Source organism: Mobula hypostoma, chromosome 14 (assembly GCF_963921235.1).
Source record: "Mobula hypostoma chromosome 14, sMobHyp1.1, whole genome shotgun sequence".
Lineage (NCBI taxonomy): Eukaryota > Metazoa > Chordata > Chondrichthyes > Myliobatiformes > Myliobatidae > Mobula > Mobula hypostoma.
Window position 1 is genome coordinate 62,618,066 of NC_086110.1, and position 23,620 is coordinate 62,641,685.

The 23,620-nt window shown below is 38.7% G+C and overlaps 1 protein-coding gene and 1 long non-coding RNA gene across 7 annotated transcripts in view; both read left to right on the forward strand.

The window, feature by feature from the left end:
- wwox (WW domain containing oxidoreductase) overlaps positions 1-23,620 on the forward strand; it is a 1,184,285-nt gene that overhangs the window by 477,407 nt on the left and 683,258 nt on the right. The window lies entirely within an intron of this gene.
- LOC134356329 (uncharacterized) overlaps positions 17,402-23,620 on the forward strand; it is a 92,119-nt gene continuing 85,900 nt past the window's right edge. Inside the window, exon 1 of the long non-coding RNA XR_010020334.1 lies at positions 17,402-18,545. This is a non-coding gene — a long non-coding RNA (uncharacterized LOC134356329). The remainder of the gene's footprint in view (positions 18,546-23,620) is intronic.

Here is a 23,620-nt window from a genome sequence, read left to right on the forward strand (position 1 = left end):
GGGAAGCAGGCCCTGTCCTGCCTTATTCCTGTCTGCCAGTGACAGCCGTGGTGCTGCGCTCATTGAAGCAGAAAGGCAAGGACCAGAGGTTCTACTCCAAGTCCCCTTCAGCTGCTGCAAGAGCAAATGAGCTGCCAAGTAGGGCTAATAGAGTTATAATTGGCGATTAGTATTGGAAGGGGGCAGTAACATCTTAATACAAACTGGCGTATATTAAATCTGCTGGCAGAACCCGTAAAGTTGCAGGGTAGCACAAAAGGAGCACATTTTGCTGCTAATAATTTTGTGAAATGAAGCAATCCATTTTTACTGCAGGTCTGTACAAATGCAGTATAGTTAGAGTGGCTATTATTTTAAGGTGACACTACTCTACTACAGTACTTACGAGAGAGTTGCCTTAAGGGGATACCTGTAAGAACTCTGAATTAAATCTGACCTTCAGAGTCCTTGAGACAAGATTTTAAAATGTAAGCATTGAAACACTAATAGGGTGATCTTCTGTAAAGTTTGGTAAGTCTTTTCCTACATTTATTTATTTAGAAATACAGTGTGGTAGCAGGGTCTTCCATCCCAATGAGCCTGTGCTGCCCAGTTAACCGACTGACCCGTATACCTTCAGAATGTAGGAGACCGGAGCACAGAGAGGAAACCCACGTGATCACAGGGAGAATGTACAATCTCCTTACAGACAGCGGCGGAATTGAATGTGGATTGCTAGATGCTGTCCTTCAAACATCTGACAATAGAATTGAAAGAGTGAATAAAGTAGATGAGTTACAGATAAATATTATTTTATTAGGGAGGGGGAAGAGGGAGAAGAAGGGAGCGGTAGTAATAGTCAGAGGAACTGACAGGAGATTCTGTGGATGTGAATGGGACACTCGGATGGTATGTTGCTTTCAGGAGCCAGGGTCAGGGACGTCTCGGATCGCATCTGCAGCATTTGGGGGGGCAGAGGGAGGAGGGAGAACAGCCAGATATCTTGGTGCATATTGGTATCAAAGACCTAAGAAAGAAAAGCAAAGAGGTCCCGAAGAGAGAATTTAGGGAGCTAGGCAGAAAGCTGAGAAGCAAGACCTCAAGGGTAGAAATTTCTGGATTGCTACCTGTGCTACATGCCAGTGAGGGTAGAAACAGAATGATCTGGCAGATAAATGCTAGATGCAGGGCTTCAGGTTCTTGGATCATTGGGATCTCTTCTGGGGGAGGTATGACCTGTACAAAAGGGATGTGTTGCACCTGAACCTGAGGGGGACTAATATGCTTTTGGGCAGGTTTGTTAGAGCTGTTGGGGAGGGTTTAAACTAATTTGGCAGAGGGTAGGAACCAGAGTGAAGGGACTCAGGGTAGGATGGGTAGTAAAAAAGCAAAATAGCCTGCAGCCAGACTGTCAGGAAGAGCGGGTAGGTGACAGGACAAAATTGCAGCCAGTAGTTTGAGTATCAGTGCATTAGGGATGCAGAATCAAAAGGAGTCGCGAATACCGTACTCAAAGCTATATCTCAACACACATAGTATAAGAGATAAGCTGGATGATCTTGTTGCACTTTTACAGATTGTTGGGTATGATGTCGTGGCTACCACTGAATCATGGCTGAAGGTGGTAGTAGTTGGGAGCTGAATGTCCAAGGTTACACATTGTTTGGGAGGGATAGGAAGATAGGCAGAGGGGGTGGTGTGGCTTTGCTGGTAAAGAATGGCATCAGATCAGTAGAAAGATGTGACAGATGATTGGAAGATGTTGAATCTTTGTGGGTTGAGTTAAGAAACTGTGAGGGTAAAAGGACCTTGGTGGCAGTTATATACAGGCCTCCCAAAAGTAGATGGGATGTGGACTACAGATTACAAAAGGAAATAGAAAAGGCGTGTCAAAAGTGCAATTTTATGATAGTAATGGGAGATTTTAGCATGCAGGTAGATTGGGAAAATCAGGTTGGTAATGGATCTCTCGAGAGTGAATCTGTTGAATGCCTATGGGATGGCTTTTTAGAGAAGTTTGTCATTGAGCCTACTCACAGATCAGCTGTACTGGTTTGGGTGTTAGGTAGTGAACCAGAGGTGATTGGGGAGCTTAAGGTAAAGGAGGCAGTGTTCACAAATTTAACTTGAAATTTGATAGGGAGGAAGTAAAGTCTGATGTAACAGTATTTCAAGTTAGATGTATTCCAAAAACAAAGAAATACTCAAATGGCAAAATTGTACAACTGTTGCTGACAAAGGAAGTCAAAGCTGATTTAAAAGCCAAAGAAAGAGCATACAATAAAGCAAAAATTAACTGGAAGATAGAGGATTGGGAAGCTATTAAAAACCTACAGAAAGCAGGTCAGGTCAGGTCAAGTTTATTGTCATTTCGACCATAAGTTGCTGGTACAGTACACAGTAAAATGAAACAACGTTCCTCCAGGACCCTGGTGCTACATGAAACAACACAAAACTACACTAGGCTATGTGAGACAACACAAGGCTACGCTAGACTACGTAAAACAACGTAAAAACTACAGTAGACTACAGACCTGCACAGGACTACATAAAGTGCAGAAAACAGTGCAGGGCAGTACAATAATTAATAAACAAGACAATAGGCACAGTAGAGGACAAATTACAATATAATAATAAATTATGTAGATTTCAGTCTAGACTCTGAGTATTGAGGAGTCTGATGGCTTGGGGGAAGAAACTGTTGCACAGTCTGGTCGTGAGAGCCCGAATCCTTCGGTGCCTTTTGCCAGATGGCAGGAGGGAGTAGAGTTTGTGTAAGGGGTGCATGGGGTCCTTCACAATACTGTTAGCATTGCGGGTGCGGCGTGTGGTGTAAATGTCAGCAGTAGTGGGAAGAGAGACCCCGATGATCTTCTCAGCTGACCTCACTATCTGCTGCAGGGTCTTGCGATCCGACACAGTGCAATTCCCGAACCAGGCAGTGACGCAGCTGCTTAGGATGCTCTCAATACATCCTCTGTAGAATGTGGTGAGGATGGAGGGTGGGAGATGGACTTTTCTCAGCCTTTGCAGAAAGTAGAGACACTGCTGGGCTTTCTTGGCTATGGAGCTGGTGTTTAGGGACCAGGTGAGATTCTCCACCAGGTGAACACCAAGAAATTTGGTGCTCTTAACGATCTCACAGAGGAGCCGTCAATGTTCAGTGGAGAGTGGTCGCTCCATGCTCTTCTGAAGTCAACAACCATCTCTTTTGTTTTGTTCACATTCAGAGACAGGTTGTTGGCTCTGCACCAGTCCGTTAGCCGCTGCACCTCCTCTCTGTATGCTGACTCGCCGTTCTTGCTGACGAGACCCACCACGGTCGTGTGATCGGCGAACTTGATGATGTGATTCGAGCTGTGTGTTGCAGCACAGTCGTGGGTCAGCAGAGTGAAGAGCAGTGGACTGAGCACACAGCCCTCGCGGGCCCCCGTACTCAGTGTGATGGTGTTGGAGATGCTGCTCCCAATCCGGACTGACTGAGGTCTCCCAGTCAGGAAATTTAGGATCCAGTTGCAGAGGGAGGTGTTCAGGCCCAGCAGTTTCAGCTTTCCAATCAGGTGCTGAGGAATGATTGTGTTGAATGCTGAACTGAAGTCTATGAACAGCACTTTTTGTCCAGGTGGGTGAGGGAAAAGATAAAATATGAAAGCAAGATGGCTAACAATATCAAGGTGGATAGAAAAAGCTTTTTCAAGTATATAAAAAATAAAAGAGAGGTAAGAGTGGATATAGAACTGCTAGAAAATTAGACTGGAGAAATAATAATAAGGGCCAAGAAGATGGCTGATGAACTAAATGAGTATTTTGCATCAGTCTTCACTGTGGAAGACAGCAGCAGTGTGCCACGCGTTGAAGCGTGTGAGGGAAGAGAAGTATGTGCAGTAACTATTACAAGGAGGAAGGTGCTTAAAAAGCTGAAAGGCCAAAGGGTTTCAGCCCAGAACGGTGACTGTACTTTTTTCCATAAAGCTGCCTGGCCTGCTGAGTTCCTCCAGCATTTTGTGTGTGTTACTGGGATTTCTAGCATCTGCAGATTTTCTTTTGTTTATTTTTACAGTTAGCCTGACCTCAGTGGGTGGGAAGATGTTGGAGTCAGTTGTTAATGATGAGGTAATGGAGTAAGTGCTTGGTAACACAGGACAAGGTAGGACAAAGTCAGCATTGTTTCCTTCAGGGAAAATCTTGCCTGATGAACCTGTTGGAGTTCTTTGGGGAGATTACAAGTAGGATAGATAAAAGGGATGCAGTAGATGTTGTATATTTGGACTTTCAGGAGGCTTTTGACAACGTGCCACACGAGAGGCTGCTAACCAAGTGAAGAGCCCGTGGTATTACATTAAAGTTATTGACATAATTAGAGCATTGGCTGATTGGTAGGTGGCAGCAAGTGGGAATAAAAAGATGCTTTTCTGGTTGGCTGCCAGTGACTAGTGGTGTTTTGCAGGGGTCAGTGTAAGGACCACTTATTTTTTTTGCAGTATATAACTGATTTAGATGATGGAATAGATGGCTTTGTGTTGAGGAAACAGATAGGATGTAGAAGGACTTAGACAGATTAGGAGAATGGCCAAGAAAGTGGCAAATTAAGTATAATGTTAGAAAATGCATGGCCATGCACTTCGGTAGAAGAAATACATGTGCAGACTATGTTCTAAATGGGGTGAAAATCCAAAAATCTGAGACGCAAAGGGAATTGCAAAGGGAATTGGGAGTCATTGTGCAGAACACCCTAAATCCAAAATCCTGAGATGCAAAGGGTAAACACGAGGAAATCTGCAGATGCTGGAATTTCAAGCAACACACACAAAATGCTGGTGAACACAGCAGGCCAGACAGCATCTCTAGGAAGAGGTACAGTCCACGTTTCAGGCCGAGACCCTTCGTCAGGACTAACTGAAAGAAGAGATAGTAAGAGATTTGAAAGTGGGAGGGGGAGGGGGACATCTGAAATGATAGGAGAAGACAGGAGGGGGTGGGATGAAGCTAAGAGCTGGAAAGTTGATTGGCAAAAAGGATATGAGAGGATCATGGGACGGGAGGCCTAGGGAGAAAGAAAGGGGGAGTGGGGAAGCCCAGAGGATGAGCAAGGAGTATAGTGAGAGGGACAGAGAATTGGGTGTCCTTGTGCAGAACACCCTAAAGGTTAACTTGCAGGTTGAGTTAGTGGTGAAGAAGGCAAATACAATGTTAGCATTCATTTCAAGAGGTCTAGAATATAAGAGCAGGGATGCGATTCTGAGGCTTTACAAGGCAGTTGTGAGGTCTCACCTTGAGTATTGTGAACAGTTTTGGAAAAAATGTGGTGGCATTGGAGAGGGTTCAGAGGAGGTTCACAAGGAAGATTCCGGGAATGAAAGGGTTATCATAAAGATTTGTTTGTTTGTTTTATCGACTACACAAAAGCATTTGATAAAGTGAAGCACAATAATTTATTTGAAATATTACAGGAAACTCTAGATCTAGATTCGAAAGACCTCTGCCTAATCAGAAATCTGTGCTGGGAACAAACTGCCGCTGTAAGAATAGATGGAGAAGTGAGTCAGCTTATAAAATCAAGAAAGCCGTTAGACAAGGGTGTGTTTTCTCCCCTGATTGGTTTAATGTGTACAATGAAACAATATTACAAAAAAATAAGAGACATCTTGCAAATCAAAGTTGGTGGTGAAAACATCAATAATTTTAGATATGCAGATGACACTGTTAATTGCAAGTACGGAGGGAGAACTACAAAACTTAATTGATATAGTTGTTGAAGCAAGTGCAAAAATGGGTCTATCATCAATTGCAAAAAGGCAGAATGTATGGTGATATCCAAAAAGAAGGAGAATCCTATCTGCAGGCTGAGAATAGATGGGGAAGACATAAAACATGTACAGAACTTTTGCTACTTAGGAAGCTGGGTGACATCAGATGGCAGGTGCGACATGGACATCAAAAGAATAATAGGGATGGCAAAAGACACCTTTACAAGAATGAAGAGTATACTGACCAATACTAAACTAGGCATGACAACCTGCCTCAGAGCACTGAAATGTTATGTTTATCTGGTTATGTTATATGACTCAGAATGTTGGACAATATCTAGTAACATGAGGAAATGAGTTGAAGCAGCAGAGATGTGGTTTTTGAGGAGGATGCAAAGAATATCGTAGACTAAACGAATATCTGATGAAGATGTCATGAGCAGATCAAGTACAAAAAGAGAAATAATGTGTGAGATCATGAAGAGGCAACGTGACTTCATTGGACATGTGATTAGGAAAGAGGAGTTAGAATGCACGGTAATTATGGGAAAGATTGAAGGGAAGAAAGCAAGAGGAAGGGAAAGACAAATTATGATGGAGACAGCAGTCAGAAAACTGGAAATGAATACCAATGAATTGATCCATTGGCCCAAAACAGGAGTGTATGGGCCGTGGCAGTCAAAGCTCAAACTGGACACGGTACCTGACGATGATCATCATCATCATATGAGAACATTTGATGGCTCTGGGCCTGTATTCACTGGAATTTAGCAGGTTGAGGGGGAACTCATTGAAACCTTTCGAATGCTGCAAGGCCTGGACAGATTAGATGTGGAAAGACTGTTTCCCATGGTGGGGGAGTTTAGGACAAGAATGCACAGCCTCAGGATAGAAGGGCACCCATTTAAAACAGGTGCAGAGAAATTTCCTTAGTCAGAAGGTGGTGAATTTGTGAAATTTGTTACGTTACAGGGAGAAGGCTGTGGAGTGGGGCTGAGGAAGGGAAGAAAGGATCAGCCACGATTGAACAGTGGAGCAGACTCGATTGGCCAGATGGCCTAGTTCTGCTCCTATGTCTTATGGACTTATTGACTGTTAGGGGAACTTGCTATCAGCATTATTCCCTCTAAGCTGAGCGGGTGCATGGCCATTCAGTAACAACTGCTCCCATGCATATGGCCTTTGTTTCCGTGCAGCTGGAATTGGACGCAGTTAGAAAAAATTTACGAAATATGAAAGTTTCTTTTGTTGTGCTGTATTTGATTATACCCCTCAATTAATAAACAAAAATCAGAAGTATGTGATTCTTCAATTTTCATTCTAAATATTCATAGTATCCAAATTACAAAAAAATACATTTAAAGTACTGTGCAATTTTCATGCCATGTAAAAGTTTCCTGCTCAGAGTAATGGTTAGTCCATGCAGATTTAAAAAAAAATTAGAGGGAATGTTGGTTATCATACCCTGTTTTGGCTTGCCACATCCTGGTTTTAGCCTTAGCTGCAGTCAATTTTGACTTTGGGAGTTGGGGAAATGTCAGAAATGTTAGATTTACCAAGCCTTGAAGCAATTGTTTATTTGGTCAAAGCTGAATAATGTAATTCAGAACCAAAGTAGATAGTAATACACCACGGAAGTAGTCTACCAGCTTTTTGTACTCGTGTAAGAGAATTGTAGGACTAGAGTAATATCACTAGTCTAGTTTATTTTTCCTTATAGCCCCAATCTAAATGGGAAGGCTATATGGGAGGGGCGGGTTAGATTAATCTTAGAACAGGTTAAAAGGTCGGTACAACATCATGGACTGAAGGGCCTGTACTGTGGTGTAATGTTCTAAATTCTCTGTACATGATTAAATATAAATAAAACTTAGTAAGAAATGTAAATTTTATACTAAATGAATTGTAATATTTGTGGTAGTTATTTTACCTACTATCCAGTGCTTGATTTTAGCATTTTTGTTTGAAATTGCATTAAAGCTATAAAACTGAATTACCATTAGACCAGGAGATAAATGGAAACCCACTAAATTAAAAAAAGAACGTGAAAAATATATTTGCAAAGTAGTTCAGAAGAGTTGGAGGTCGTCAGTAATTGCTTGGAAGTAGAAGGCTGGAGATGGGATAAGAGGATTCTTCTCTTGGTGTTGGATGTGTCAAGTAGCAAATTGTAAAGGTATATATTGGGGTCCCCAGCCTTTCACCACATATATTAGCAACTTAGCTGAAGGGATTTAAGAGTTATTTATCCGAATTTGTAGAATACAAAAATAAGGAAATAATTTAATTATTTGCTAAGACTCCTAGAATTCTTCTGGCATACTGCGTTCTGTTTTGGACACTAAACCATGGGAAAGATAAATTGACCTTGGATTGCACACCTGAACATTTAGTTTAAATTGGTTCCATAAACTTGGCTTGGACTTGCTTTATTTCCGGTGATTGGGGAAAGTGTGGCACTTAATTGTTTGCATGGACTAGATGGGCCAAAAGGCCTGTTTCTCCTCTGTAGTGCTCTGTGACTCTATGGCCTGTATTATGCGCTATTGCTCAGAGCATGTCAGAATCTTTGCGGTCCATGTTTAGTTGTGGAAAATACAGCATCCATTAGTAACAAGTGACAATAGAATGAATTACCAAATACTGTCTTTTTGGGTATGTAGTATTCTGCTGATCTTTTAAAAAAAAATGCCCATCAATACTTGCAGCAGCTTGTATGGTGGAGAGGTTCTTGGCAGTCTCAGCTGAAATGATGATCTGATTCAGGCCGATGAAATGATAAAGGGATTCGACAGGGTAAACATTCAGAATTTGTTTTGTTGGCAGAGTTGTAGAATATGTTGGCTTTATTCTGAAAGTTACAGCCAGACTATTTCGAAGTAAAGTTGTGGAATATTCTTTGTTCAGTCAGAAGTGAAAATCTGCAAATTTCTCCCTAAAGGCTGTGGATGTTGGGGCTTAAGTGGCGTTTTCAGGTCGGAGTTAATGACTTTGTTGTGTATGGGGCACCTAGGGAAATGAATCAAGCTGTAACTGGAGAGAAGCACTGTACATCTGTAATTTAAATGGAGGGCTGAATAGCCAACCACTAACTATATATTCATAATAGAAGCAATAGAAATGTAATTTAAGTTCTACTGATAGACTGGAGAGGTGGGAAATACGTACTAAGATTCCCTCTCTTACATGCACAGTTCATTAAGATGATTTATAATTTAATATTATAAACAACTTGCTGGTTTTAATAACTTTATTCCCATGCTAATCTGTCCCTCCCAAAAATAATGCCCGTGGACGTTTCATTGCAATGACCTGGTTATCAAGGTGGTATAATTTTGCAACTTGCGGTGCACTGTCTGAAATGTGATCTTGAAGTTTTAAGCGAAAGAAAAGATTTTTTTCCCCATCACAAGCATCTGTCACCTCGTGAAAATGCCAGTGTTAATCCTACTGTTTTACTGAAGAGACGGGACTGTAGCGTAACGGTTCCTGTAATGCAATTACAGTGCCAGTGACCCGGGTTCATTTCCTACTGCTGTCTGTAAAGAGTTTGTACGTTCTCCCCATGACCACATGGGTTTCCTCTGGGTGCTCTGCTTTTCTCCCACAATCAAAAGACGCACAGTTTAGGTTAAATGGGTGTAATTGGGCAGTGTGGGCTCACTTAAAGATAACATGCTGTTTCTGTAAATAATATGTAAATATTTCAAGAGAAGATAAAATTTCACTTAGGTTTCGACTTTTGCTTTTGTTGGTCACTCTGATACAGGCATTTAAATACTTAAATAAAATCAACCATTTTCATTGTTTTCATTGTTTGTAGGTTCAGAGTGATTCTTATCTACCTGCTGATTGCTTTTTTTAAAATCTGGTTTATAGCTGAAGCACCTTGAAGTTGATATTGGCCCCGACATTACAATAATGAAGCTACACCATAAAAATAAACACAGATAAAACTTAAAAGATATGCCAAGGACAGGTTGGAAATAAAGTCCTGCAAAACAGAGAAGAAGCAGGTAATGTTATTCTGTGGAGGCATTTGTATTTCTAATTGCTTTATTTTTGATGCAATCTACAATGTAGGTAGATGTTCATACTTCATTCTTTCAGGCAAGTGGGTCTGCTGCTCCGGATTGTTTGTTGCACTTATAGGTCAAGGATGAAGTGAGTCATTAACTTGGTAGATTGAGTTTGGAGCTTAACAAATGGAATCAGCACAAGAAGTGAGATTTGTTTGCATTGTGCATTTAACATCCTAGTCCTTCAGTCGCATTTCAAACCATTGTGACAGTTCTGTTTTTTTAGCATGCATGCCCATACAACCAGGATTGATCGATTCAATCTGTACAGGACGTTGCATGGAATGTGCATCATAAGTATCTCTCAGAATACTCAGCTGAATTAATACGAATTGTATCCAGGCACCTTCAAGGAGCGGTGCCTCAAAAAGGTAGTGTCCATCATTAAGGACCCCCACTACCAGGACATACCCTCTTCTCATTGCTTCGCCCTCTGTACATCCGACCACACACTTAGTGATTCAGAAGCAGCTTCTTTCCGTCTACTACCCGACTTCTGAATGGACATTGAAGCCATGAACACTAACTACCTCAATACTCTTTATTTCTATTTTTGTACTGTTATTTAATTTAACTAATTAAAGGTATCCGTTAGTCCTGCAAGACCTTGGATCTGCGCCTGGAAAGTCTTCACTCTCCAGGGCTCAGGCCTGGGCAAGGTTGTATGGAAGACCAGCAATTGCCCATGCTGCAAGTCTCCCCTCTCCATGACACCAATGTTGTCCAAGGGAAGGGCATTAGGGCCCATAGAGCTTGGCACCAGTGTCGTCACAGAGCAATGTGTGATTAAGTGCCTTGCTCAAGGACACAACACGTTCCCTCGGCTGGGGCTTGAACTCACGACCCGCTAGTCCAATGCCTTAACCACTTGGCCACATACCAATTTAACTATTTGAGAGATATATATATATATATATCTTAACACACACATAGATTTACCTTAATTCACTGTTTTTTTAGTATCATGTATTGCATTACACTGCTGCCACAAAGTTAACAAATTTCATGACATATACCAGTGATATTAAACCTGATTCTGAATTGCAAAATGAGCAGAGATTGTGATCTTTTTTCCTTGTTGTCCATGTTCTGGGGGAAATAGTAACAATGTACCAATCTTGAATCTTGTCTGAGATAGTCACTTCAAACTCGGTAGAATTTACATCACTCTGTCCCACGTTTCTAGTGCAGCAGATGGTATGTATTAGTGTGGATAATTTTGGACATTTTAAATCATTGCTTAGAACTGATACATCATTAGTGGAAGCAGACTACATTTTCAACACACCAGAACCTGTTCCTTAATGCACATCGAGTATAGGTCACACGAATGAAGGGGTATCACTTTGTGTGTTCTGCTGTGGAGATCACTTGGGATTTCTACTGTGTATGTGTATGTCCTCAAAGGTCAGAGTGTTATGTTGCTTGTAACACTGGTGCATTTATTTATGGTAGATCAATTACATTTTACCAGAAAGACACAGCATGAGCTGTAGCATAACATAGAAAAAATACTGAAATCTGCAGTTCTATTTCGTCAGTTTGAATGAAATTCTGATCAATGCTAAGCAGTAGATTGAGCTTCATGTGCCGACCCCTGCAAGCCCTCTCTTATGTCTGATTCTTGTATTACAAGAATCTTTGGACAACAAGGTTGGATATGAATAAGTTGGTGTTTAAGCTAACTTTTTTTTATTTAAATAAATTCTTGATTAGGTTGATCAAGCCATTCTTGATTAGGTTATCACTTTTCTCAACTCAGTAAAGAAGTTGTAAACAATTGTTTTGTGATCATGTGCTGGTCTGATACCTTGAGCAAAACTGACTTAGTGCTTCATCTAATGGAGTCCGGAAGACGGTCTTGGCCCAAAATATCAACTGTTTATTCCTTTCCATAGATGCTGCCTGACCTGCTCAGTTCCTCCATCGTTCTGTGTGTGTTGCTTTGGATTTCCAGCATCTGCAGACGTTCTTGTGTTTGTGATTTACTGTTTCTGACTGTGGGGCTTACAAACTTCACCACTTTGTGCCTGTTGAACTTAGTTATTGAGCCTGCTTGTCGTGGTTTAGAATGAAATAATCAGTAATTTAATAAATCTTCTGCATCCTAGCTTATGTTCAGAACTAAAATTATGCTAGCTGTTTGTATATTTCTGTGATCTGGGATGCATTCTGGCACTTGAATAGAATGTGCTGCTTGATGTTATCTCCACTTCTTTCCAAAACCCAATGACACCATGCATTCAGACACGTAAAAAGGATACCAGTTGTGGAAGTCTCCCAAGCTGTCAATTAAACAAAGAACTACACAGTTCCCAATACTGTGAAAACATCTGATTAGTAACTGCAAAACTTGAGTTGTGCCTGTCATGGTTAATAAACAACATCAAATATATTGAAGATAAAAGCATAACGTAGATTTTTATTTTCACCACAGAGAAATTCTGCATTGAAGGCCAGGGAGCTGCCACAACCATTGGGCAATCCACTATACCAAGTAAAAATTTGCAACCAGATTTCCCATTCATAGTGCTATATGCAACAGCTCTTCTGAGTTGTCGTCCCAAACCACTAAGAGCATTGAATAGAACCAAAGATTAGTTTTCTTATACTGAACTACTCTATCTTGGAGTATTAGAGTACTTTATACTCTATTCTTGGTTGGTGCAACTGTAACGAAACCCAATTTCCCTCGGGATCAATTAAGTATATCTATCTATCATATGTGCAGTGCTGATGGTCATGTTGGTGATTGAAGCTATCCAGCGTTCTAAAGTTCAAAGTAAACTTTATTATCAAATTACATATATGTCATCATATACAACCCTCAGATTGATTTTACTGTCGGCATGCTCAGCAAATCTATAGAATCATAACTATCGCAGAATAATGAAAGGTCAGCTAGAGTGCAGAAGACAACACACTATGTAACTAGCAACAAATAATGAGAAAGTCAGATAACAAGATAAAGAGACTGTGAAGTGAGATCATTGGTTGCGGCAACATCTCAATGGCTGGGCAAATGAGTGTAGCTATCCCCTTTTGTTCAAGAGCCTGATGTATGTGGGGTAGTAACTGTTTTTGAACCTGGCAGTGTGAGTTCTGAGCCCTTGTACCTTCTTGCTGATGGCAGCAGTGAGAAGGGAGCATGACCTGGCTGGTGAGGATCTTCGATGCTGGATACTGCTTTCCTATGACAGTGTTTCATGTAGATGTGTTCAGTGGTTGGCAGGGCTTTACCCCTGATAGGGTGGGCTGTAGGATTTTCCATTCAAAGGCATTGGTGTTTCCATACCAGGCCATGATATAGCCAGTCAATATACTCTTCACTACACATCTATCAAAGTTTGTCAGAGTTTTAAATGTCATGCTAAATCTCCGCATCCTCCTAAGGGAGTAGAGGCGCTGCTCTATTTTCTTCTCTTAAATTAGCAGAAAAAAAGTCATGATATTTGGAAGCAAAATAATTAAAATAATTTTACACAATCTTTTTTATCCTCTGATTTAATATCTACAAATTTGCATGTTTGCGAGATTGCGGTTAGACCCCATCTCAAAATTTTTCAAATATATCTATGTACATAATATGAGTCAATGAAGGAATCTGTATAAATATGATGATTATTTATACAATCTGTATAAATATGGTGATCATTCTCAACATCACTTGTGTGAAGTAGTTCCCTGCTGTGTACTATTACAATAGAGATGGTCTATGATCACGCAGCTGCACCTTGTGATTTCCAAACTGATCGCTGATTGTAAGTATCGATATATATTCAATAGAAGCCGTTAGCTAATGGAATTTCCTTTTAGATATTTTAAGGCATTAACATGCTTTAATGCATGTTAATGCCTTTTGAACTTATGAAGCCATTTTGTAATATAAGCTTAAAGTGAAGGAAGAGCTCAGCAGGTAAGACAGCATTTGTGGAAAGAGAAGCAGTTGACATTTCAGCTTTAGCCCTTTTCATGAAGACATATTTGTGTTTATTTATGGAGTGTACTGGGTAAGGGAGAGGGTCTTGTTTGTAGCTGCAATGTTTGTAATTAGTGGATAGCCTGTGCCGCTAACTTTTGCAGATAATATTTCTCCACTGCAGCTCAATTTATTATTCTGTACTCCTGGTTTTAAAATGTAGTAATCCCACAGGAATTGTGTGCTGTTCATTGGTCTTCTGAATGTGAAATTTATCTTGGAGAGCTACTGCTATTGTCTCCCCTCCAAGATAAAATGATGGATCTTACTCTGCTGTCTTGCAGGCAGGATCCTGTATATGAGCATTCAGACTGACTGGGATTCCTGAAACAATCTTTGGGCCTCTTCACTTGGAAGTAATCACGGGTTAGTTTCTGTGCACAAGGTGAGGTTATTGGCTGTGAGCAAAGATTCCTCTTCCTATTCTGGACTTTTCTACCTATTTCCTTGGTTCCAGCTGGGACACCGTCTGCAGTCTCAGTCTTTCCAACTCACTGCCTGAGTTCTCACCAGAGGGCCTAACAGCATCTTCAGCTGTCCATGCATTGCCCTTTCTTTTGGATCATTTATTCTATTCAAATCCTGTCTCAACGCATACTTAATGCAATACTTAACAAGAGGAGTACATCTCTTTTGCCAGAGAAATGAATTCCTTGGTGAATTCTTTCTGTGTGTGTGTGGGTGTGTGTGTAAGAGAATGAGTTTTGGGTTTGGATTGTGGAGGCCTATGGATACAAGCAGAAGTGGATACATTTTTGGTAACGTAAATGGGAGATTTTGTAGTTTTGTAGATTTTGTAGTGTCACTGTAATGTAGTAGTTAGTGTGATGGTATTGCAGCTTGAGGTGTCGGAGTTCTTAGTTCAATTCTGGTGCTGTCTGTACGTTCTCCCTGTGACCACATGAGTTTCCTCCGGGTGCTCTGGTTTCCTCCCACAGTCCAAAAATGTTATGGTTAGTAGGTTATTTGTAAACGGTCTTGCGATTAGGTGAGTGTTAAATAGGTGGGTTGCTGGGTGGCATGGTTCATTGGGCTGAAATGGCCTGTTCCACACCGTATCTATATATAAATAAATAAAACACCTCTCCAAGTAGCAAAAACTGTGTCTACATGTTTGAAATTGCTTTTCACTTTGAATTCAGCTTGTAGTCTGAGGTTCTGTTTCATTTTAGTTCCACTCCACCTGCTGCAATTAAAAACTACAGCACTAAGCTCTGCATAACTTCATCAGCCGGCTGATACCATAATTAATGACTACAGGGGTTTATAATATGTTGTTCTGAGTCAACATTATCGTTCAACAAAAATGCTGAAATTATTAAAAAAAATACTAAACTTTGTAAAATAATTTTATTCCCACAGCACACTTTTCTTCAGTGCCAAAAATACTGCAAGAATATAGACATAGAGTTCAGCACAGTGCAATGAACTGAAACAGGTCCATCATGGGGTACATTCTAACATATTAACTTCACTTGATTCTGCAGGGAATTGATTAATTCATTTCAATTAGTTTTAAGTGTGACATTTCATTTGAGAAGCGATGCGTGTTTTTATGCACTTGGAGTCAGTAACTTAAGTTAATACGTACATGCTGAAGGGCTGAAATTCTAATTCTTGCCATTAGAACTGGAAAATTTCCTGATGTTCCAGCTCTTTTATCATGGGAATTGAAATGTCATACAAGTTGGAAATGGATCAAATTTAATTTTTTATGTAATAAAAAAAACTATGAGAAAAAAAACTCCTTCCTTGAGAATCGAGCAACTGTGTTGCGTAAATCTACAGAATGTATGCAGATCTATAAAGGAGAGAGACTTTGTTGTATGGTGCTCAGTATATGCAGAATAGATTTTGGAAGTCGGCAAATCAGCAGCCTTTTAAAAATATCTATTAACTGGAACTGTGATTAATGTGCAATATACTTTTGGGTTTTCCTTTAAGTTTGGCAACTTTATTTCTTGGAATGTTTTATTTTAAAAGTACGCACTGAAAAACATCAAAGGAGGAGCAAAGGAGAGTACTAACAAATTGTAAAATATACAAGGACTGGCATTGTTTGAGATTTAATTACTATACGCTGGAAATGTATGAAGTTGACTGAAGCAAAATGACCATTAGTAGCTGATTCTCTTAATCTGTTGGGTTTGGTAGCCTAATTTCTTTGATTCCAGGATTTTCACTTGCTAGTTAAATGAAGCTTTGAAGTAATAGCCACCAAAGGTGGATATAAAATACTGGCTATTTGGTGCTTTCTGAAGAATATTTTAAAATGTCATCAGTCTCTGTCTCAAACCAGTTAATTAGCCAGTGTTATAAATAGCTACCAACCAGGATATAGTCAATGCTGTGATATTTATGGGAATAATCTAATTTTGCACTTGGTGTTTAATTTTGATTGGGATGTGTGCACTGGGTGCATTTCAGATTTTCATTTACGATAATATCTTATATTTATAACCCTTTTAATGTGGAGAATTGTCCCAAGACAGAACGCAGTTGTAATCAAAACAATTACTTTTCAGAAAGTGGATTAAAGTAAAAGTGTAGGACTATTTTCTGGAATGTTCACTTGGAATTTTAGGATTGCAAGAATATAGTCACGCTCCTTTTCTTTCCCAAAATGTGTTAATGTAGTTCTAATCCAAGGGAAGCCAACTCAATGGCCCACTGTTAAGAATTAGTGACAGTGACAATTGGAATTTATAGAATAAGAACATATGCCAATTAACTAGAATTTTTCACAAGTTTCTACTCTATGTGATGATTGTGTGGCATTCAAAGCATGTGTTGCATAACAAGCCCCACCATTTTCCTCAAATTACTTGAGGAAATAATTCTTACTGGATGAAATTGCTTGAATTTATGATACTGTCAGATAAAATCAGAGCAGTTTAATAAATCCTCAGCCTTTGGTTGTTAATTAGAGTAGTTGGTGTACGTAGGTTGCTATTCAATGTATAACCTTGGAAAACAACATGGGAAATATTGTGTTAATCTAGAAAAGATTCATTCATACTTCCTCACCAACTTAAAGTAAAATTGAAAATGTTGAGCCTGACTACCTGTCAGGTGAATGTTATTCCTGTAATACCAAGTAATAAGTCCATGCAAGAGCGAATTATTTATTATAGTTGTGTTATTTAATTTGACATTTCTAAGCTTCTAATAGCAAGCACTTACCTTTAGTTGATGACCACAGAGTTATAATGTTTGATTTCTTTTTTCTCTCTCTCCCTCAAATTCCCTAATCCTCTCTTGATACTTCAGCTTTTTCTCCCAGAAAATTTTCGTTAGACTGAATACTAGATGTGTCACCAGAACACTGCACAGCTAATCATTTTCCATCTGGCCAAGAGTGCGATGATCCAAAGACCATCTTAGGAAAAGGTGTGACACTGTACTCATAATTATGTCCTTGCATAAAGTCTACAAATGCAGTACCCACTGGTGTTACTTGAACCTTTTTTAACTTGGTACTCTGAAACTAACAGTGACGTCTCAAATAGAGTGGAAGCTGAGGTTTATAAAGTTAACATACAGAAATACTAAACGCAAGAAGTTCTGCAGATGCCGGAAATCCAAAGCAACGTATACAAAATGCTGGGGGGACTCTGCAGGTCAGGCAGCATCCATGGAAATAAACCGCTTGTAAAAATAGAATTGCTGAAAACACTCAGCAGGTCTGGCAGAAAAAAGAAACAGTTTACTTTTCAGGTTGAAAATTCTTCATTCGAACTGAGAACCTCTGGTATAAAAATGAGCAAGATATAGATATATGTGTTTCTTTCTTCCATAAGGTGTGTCCACAGTAAAACTTAAGACACAAAACCTTGACTGGTCAATGCTTTTAATACCATATAAATAAAGTAGAAATACATTGCACATTGTTTGCAACCAGAAAAATCACAAAAAGACACATAAGCAGTAAGAGGGCAACTTTATTGAATAGTACACTTTGAATGCGAGTGACCTGAAAAGTATGTTTGTGTCCTGTTCTTTAAGTGATGCCATTTACAGCACCAAAGTGATTAACCTCCAGTAAGAGTGAGTCTAAGTAACTCATTGAGGCTTGCGATAACACTGCTATCTCGCAATGTAGGACCGTAGAATTGGACCTTCCTACAACCTGTATTTTTAATATTGATTTTAAAATGTTCTTAAGAAATCATCTATCCCAGATTACCTATTGATTTTATATATGAAGATCTCATTACATAGGCGGCAACTTAAAAAATAACTACTGAACCTTTGCATAAATCCTTTAATTGAATTTACAAAGCCTGTGGCTCTACATTTTTTAATTAAATCCATTTCTTTCAAGTGTTGGTTTTAATTTGCACATTCTGAAGTAGCTGTGTCCTAGATAAACTGCCATTGATCCTTATTAAACCTAACCTCTGGGCTTTCTGTGAAAATAAAAGGGAAAATTTGAAGCATTCATGTTGTGCTCTCGACAAGATGGCATTCCAAAAAAATAGAAGAGACTCCCAGAAATGAATTGTTAGTTTGGCAGGGACAAAGCTTTCCTGCTTGTAAGTGATTACAAAGTTAACTATTAATAGACCATAAATTTGGAAGAACATTGAGTGAAAACTACATTGTTGATCAGATTGCCCCTGTATCTGGCCAAGTATTTAACGTGTAGGGAGTACATACAGTATATCTTTTGTGTGCTCCATTCTCTGTCAGATCTCGTAGCGTGAGCCGTTGAACATATCAGTTTCATATTACTTGAGGACATGGGTAAAGCAGATGATGGTAAGATTAACTTGAGATTCACGATCATTGAGAATGATAGATTTCAATTTTGTTTTAATATGTGAAGCACTGTTTATCTTTAATAGTACATATTAAAATAGATAATATTTTAATTAAAAACCGAGTGAGTGTCGTTCTGCATTAGTGAAATCTGGAAGATTCCCATTACTGCAAGTAAGGAAAGTCAATTTGATTTCAGAGTCTAGTGAAATCTACTTTCCATCTGGCCACTAGAAGGTGTGGAAGAGCAGTGTAAGGCTGGTTTGCCCACCTTTTTATTTATTCTTTTGTTTCCTTCCCTCTCTCTATGTGACCAGCTACCATTTCCTAGTTGCTTACCACTTCACAGCTGCCTACATGGTTACGATTAAAATTAAACTTGTAAATTGTCATGATGAACCTGCGTTTTGTTAAAAGGCCATTGGTGCTCAGACACAAAGCGCCAGCTAAACTGGACCGGATTAATTCAATTTCTTCAAGTATTTTTTTGCAGGAAGACTGAGCTTTCTCCATCCTCTTTAAGGATTATAAACCTAGGGAATCTTTAAGAGATAGGAAACAGGCCTCAGTTTGTTTGCGGCCTAGTAGTGTAGCAGATAACGTAATGCAATTACGGAGCCAACAACCAGGGTTCAATTTCGCTGCTCTCTGTTAGGAGTTTATATGTTTTCCTTGTGACCTCTTGGATTTATTCCGGGTTCTCTGGTTTCCTCCCACATTCCAAAGATGTATAGGTTAGTAAGTTACTTGGTCACATGGATGTAATTGAGTAGCGCAGGCTTGTTGGCCTTGAAGGGCCTGTTAGCATACTATATCTCTAAATTTTTAAAAAATGCCTAGTTGGCAGAGCTAAACCTTAATTCCATAATATTATCTGTGGCTCAGCTGGCAATACTGTCATCTCTTTCAAATCCAAACATGGAATCTTGCTCATAAATATACAAGATTAGATACCAGTGCCATATGAGGGAATTGCCAAAGTTTGCTTAGATTGTGGTCCTGTCAATCCTCAGTTTGATGTGAAAGATCCCATGATACTATTTTGAATAAGTGAAGGTGAGTTATTCTTTGTATTCTGGCCAATACCTATCCCTCATTCAAGATCAAAAACCCAGGAGCATCACCAAGATGATGCATGGATTTGAGGACTTTAATTACGGGGAGAAATTGAATAGGTAGGGTTCATTATTCCTGGAGTGAAGAAGGCTGAGGCAACAACCTACTAGTGTTATATAAAATTATGATAGGTATAGATAATCAAGATTCTTTTTTTTTACTGTGGTGATATCAGGAACAATAGGGCATAGTTTTAAGATGAGAGAGGCAAGAGATTTAAAAGAGATTTTAAAGGAGTGGCACCAAAGTGTAGCGGTGAGTGTAGCCGAGTTTGATTCCCACAGCTTTTTGTAAGGAGTTTGTAAGTACTTCCTGTGATAGCACAGGATTTCCGGTGTCCTCCGATTTTGCAAAAATGTACAGGTTACTGTGCTGTATCTGTAAATAAAAAATATAAAAAATAGAGGTTAATTTTTTTTCACAGATTTGTTGAGATCTGGAATGATCTCCCGAGGAGGTAGTGGAATCAGATACTATTACCATGTTTAAGAGGCATGTTGACAGACATTCAAATATGCAATGCACAGAAAACAGTCCTAATGCAGGTATATGGTATTACTGTAGATTTGAAAAATGTTGGCAGGGATTTGCCAGGCTGTCCAACTCTTTTATATATTCTTCACTTCCAACAGAGCATTCCTTTTTGTGTGAACTTGATTCACGTAACATTAGCAGCCATCTTTCTAACATTAAGTGCACGTCAAAAATATTTTTAGTTGCTTTACTTTGCAATATCTTGAGATCCTTAAATGCTAATCTTTGCCTCTCCAGCTGTGCTATTGTAAAAAAAGAATCTATCATTGAGAATAAAAGACTAGGAGTAGTAAAACAGGATCAAGAAATTCAGTGTTGGCTGTGTGGTTCAACATGCAAGATGTGTCCCTGAAAGAAATCTGAATTGGTGTCAATTTTGCATATAAATTTATTTTCATGAAACAAGCATTTTGAGAGATCAAGGCAGTACCAGCATTTTTCTGTTTTTTTTTGTTATCTATAATGTTCTGTGGTCCATACATACAGATAAAGATATGTAAAACTAAATTTTCTCTGTATCGGATTGGAAACCAATGTTTTTAAAGGTTGTAATTTTTATATATATGGAATGTCAACTTCTTTGATTTATATATATTATTTTAAATTTTGATTCCAGAAGTTTATTGGTCATGTTTCTTTTCACTTCACCTCGGGAAACAGGACCCGTGAAAAACAGAAGCAGCATCCAATTTAAACGCATAAATGGGCTGGAAATTATATTACAAATTTTGGCAAAAAGTGAATTGCTTGCAAGGTAAACTTTTTGCCCATTTGTAAATTAATCTATCAAGAAATTGAACTGAATCTCATCAAATCACTGGGTAATGATTCTCACTAAAAAAAAATAATGAATAGGATCCCAGTAGGAAGTTCTGCAGAACAACAGAGAAGATAAATATACATAATATAAAGAAATAAGTACCTCTGAAATGAGTTAAAATATTACAAAATAAGTAAGAAAAACACACTGCATTTAGTCTGTTGGAGAAGTTAAAGAAAAGAGAGGTGCATAGAGGAAACCAAGAATAATAATTTGTAAGTGAGAGTTTTGATCCTCCATTGTCACAGGAAAATTCAAGTGGTGTGTACACCAGAAAATAATTAAAATTTGTTATTTTAAATGATTAATGCTCTCACAGCCAATGATTTCACTTTCAAGGACTCTTCATCTCATGTTCTCAGTAATTATTGTTAATCAGTATCAGAATATTAGTATAGTTTGTTGTCTATTGCACTGTGGTTGAATGCCCGAGTAGGGTGGTCTTTCATAGATTTTGCTCTGATTATTATTCTGTAGACTTGTTGAATATGCCCACTGGAAAAGGAATCTCAGGCTTATATATGATGACATTTGTGTACTTTGATAATAAAATTTACATTGTACTTTGAACTTTGATTACTTAAAGGACACTTAAGTTACACTGGAAGCAGGATATTCAGTGCAGGAATTTTCCTGATAATACTAATTTTTAAAAAGATGTTTCAATTATTTTAGTATTATCAGTGTCACCAGTGTACATCGGTAGCTCTCTTCAAGTTAACAGAAGTGTTTATACTTATGCAGAGTTGGTCTGGATCTGTAGTTTTATTTTTGAGTTCGATGAGAAAGAGATTACAAAAATAACCCCCCTTACTGTTTGATCCCTTTAACCCGTTGCTCTACAACATAAGCCAGATCTCCATATGGCTAATACATGCTGTAGCAGGCACCTTCAAGTCTAGCTCTGTCATTCGTAGATTGTACTGTTGGAGAGCTCTCATTTGAACATTTAATAATACTCGAATGTTATTTTGAAGATTTTGAGTGTTTTAAAAATCATTCAACTGCCATCTGCTTGTGATTGATGTAACACTGAACTGCTTCAGTTGGGTAGAGGAATGCGATTGTCATTTTAGTGTAGCTAAACAGTCATCCATCAGAGAGCCTATTTAAATATTTTTGTGTTAATCCCAACATTCTGCTTTCTGACATCCACCAACATTCCAACATTCTTTCTGATTAAAGTTATCTAGATTGAACCTTAATCCTAAAACATGTTGGGTTAATTTATAACATTTAAAATTGAAGTTTTGCTAATTGCTATCTATGTATATCTGCTGTGCGCCTTTATGTATGGTGTTTATTCCTTGATTGAGTTAGAATTACAGTAATATTGCTAATTCTGCTAACTCATGCATTAAATTATAGAGCAGGTATTTTTTTTCTAAAGATGTTTCACAGCAGTGGGATCATATGACTACATATAACCCGCTGCCTGCCGCGTGAAGGACATTTGCTTGTAAATGAGTGATTGTGCTTTTGATTTGGAGCAGCACCTTCACTTTAATACTGGCTCCTAACGAAAAGAGCAGATTGTTGTTGTTCAGCTCATGTTAGGATTTCAGCACCAAGTGTGTGCTTCGTTCCACACTAAAGGCAAATCACTTAGGCACTGGACTCCGTACAGTTATTTAACGCCTTTATTTAGTGTGTCAGTGTGCTATGGTTTCAAAGAGCAGAGCGGTTTGAGATTAAGGAGCTAAATTATTCAAAGTGTTTAATTATTGTTCAGCTAATTTATATCACTTTACTGTAACTGTATTTAATAAGCTTTGCATTTAAAAGTGGCATTGAAGTTAAATTCTGTAGTCCACACTACATGGTAATTTTATGAACGTTAATCCTCTGCACTGACAGTTTTGGAATCTGTTATTTCAAGACAATAATTTGATTCTTATTTTAACCATTATTAATTGAATCCAGATCTTATAATTGTCCAGGACTGTTTAGTGGCACAACATCTCACAAAAAAATTGTGAATCTTATCTTTAAGTCTCTCCTATCACCCTGCCAACAATCATTTCATGTTTGTTTTTCTGATGGATTTAAACTGAACAAATTGTAAACTTTCTCAGTGATCCCCTGATGAGATACATGTTATAATTTGCTAAAGCCTCTGATAAAAACTTGAATAGATTTTAGTCATAACTACTCAAAATGATCATCACTTAGATCTTGTTTGAATTATATGCCACAGGCTGACTTTATAAATAGTTGCATATCTGTTGAGACATGTAAAAAAATTAAAATAGCTCTAAAATAATCTTATTCTGATGTTTGAAACGGTTCAGCACCTAAGACACATGCAAGTCAAACTTCTGTGTTCTCATGGCTTGTTGTGACCTGCAATAGATCATCATTTTACTTTTAACTGCTGAGGTTCACAGAAAACCTAATAATCCAGAAAGGATCACCTTGCTGATAATCACCTTTCATCTTATTGTGTGGGAATCAGAATGGGTGTTCGTTGGATCCGTGAGCAGCAGAGTTAAGACCAGACTCTGCAACCAATCACATTAAAGAATCATGCGGGATAAACCAGGAGTTACAAAACAGGATGTTTAATTTATGTATGCGCTGTAAATGCAATGCAATTAGAGGTAAA